Source organism: Galeopterus variegatus, unplaced genomic scaffold (assembly GCF_000696425.1).
Source record: "Galeopterus variegatus unplaced genomic scaffold, G_variegatus-3.0.2 Scaffold295, whole genome shotgun sequence".
Taxonomy (NCBI): domain Eukaryota; kingdom Metazoa; phylum Chordata; class Mammalia; order Dermoptera; family Cynocephalidae; genus Galeopterus; species Galeopterus variegatus.
In genome coordinates this window covers 678,073-679,344 of record NW_007726406.1, presented here as the reverse complement: position 1 = coordinate 679,344, position 1,272 = coordinate 678,073, and the positions used below count along the sequence as shown (strand labels likewise).

General features: G+C 61.8%; 1 protein-coding gene across 1 annotated transcript in view; it reads right to left on the bottom strand.

The window, feature by feature from the left end:
- The window catches only part of GLB1L3 (galactosidase, beta 1-like 3), a 43,742-nt gene that overhangs the window by 1,817 nt on the left and 40,653 nt on the right, over window positions 1-1,272 (bottom strand).

Genomic DNA, 1,272 nt, shown 5'->3' with positions numbered 1-1,272 from the left:
ACTACAGTCTTGAGGTTTTAGGGCCGATACAAAAGGAGATTCCTGAGAGCGCCCCAACCACACCAGGAGACTGCCGGGAGACCGAGCGAGCAGCCCGAGGCAACAAAGGCCAGGAAAGATGGCAGCAGTGATGCAGAGACAGAGAGGAAGGCGCTGGACCAGCCCAGCTTTGGGAGCTCTGTGAGTAACCCCCAGCCCAGCCCCACTTGTGGGGAAATGCCTGCCCGGCTCCCACCTACCACACCAGGCTAGGCGCCGGCACCACCACAGCCTCCATTTTCTCTGGTGGGGGCGGAACCAGCCGGCTCAGATCGGGCAGACCAGCCATCTTCGCTTGGCGCGGCTCCTCACTGAGCCGTGCCACTTGTGTGCCTCAGCGCGGGGCCCCTCGGGGCCTGTGGAGCGGCCACCAATCCCACTCCACCCACGGATCTCTGGCAGGGCTGGTGGCGTGGGGAGCCCCTGGCCAGCGTCGGGAGGGCAGGGAAGAGGATCCCGGCCAGACTGTCACTCCACCGCACCTGGGGCTTCAGCCCCAGGTAAACTTCCTGCTTCTGGGAGGCAGATGCCATCTCTGTGGCCTTCAGTTTGGAAGAACCCCAGACTGATTTCTGGTTGGGAGAGGGGTGACCGGGATGCCCCCGAGCCCGCTTGAAACTGCCAGAGAGCTGATGGCCTGAGGGCGCCGAGCCGGCTCACGCTGGGGGGATTCAAAGAGGAACTGTGTGCTGTGGGATCCTCCCCCGGGGTGCTCACGCCCTGGTGTGGGAGATAACTCAACCACACAGGGGGCCGCAATACCGGGGGGAAGCTGGGAGGCCCAGAGAGGGCCTTGACCAGGGCCGCAGGAACACCCACAGTGTCCGTGGCGGAGGCCTGAGACCCCTTCGGGCTGGGTGGGGCTGAGAGACGAGGATTGCAGAAGACACGCCCCAGCCCTCTACTGAGCGCACAGAGAGGGGAGGGGTCCGGCAAAGGAGAAGGAGTCTCAGAAAAAAAAGACACACCCTCCAAGTGGCCCAACCAAGTGCACACAGAGAGGGGAAACATCTGGATAGCGAGGTGGAGACTTACAGATCTCACACACCCTGTCGGGCCAGCAGGACAGGATCCAGCTGCCAGGGCCAGAACACAAGGAACAGGGAGAACTCCCAGAGCTGACGAGAGAGGAAACTTCCCAGAAAGGCCCAAGACCCAAGGCAAAAAAACACATAGAACACTAAGGGCCATCTGAGCAGTCACAGAGGTAGACACACCAAATTGACAAACACA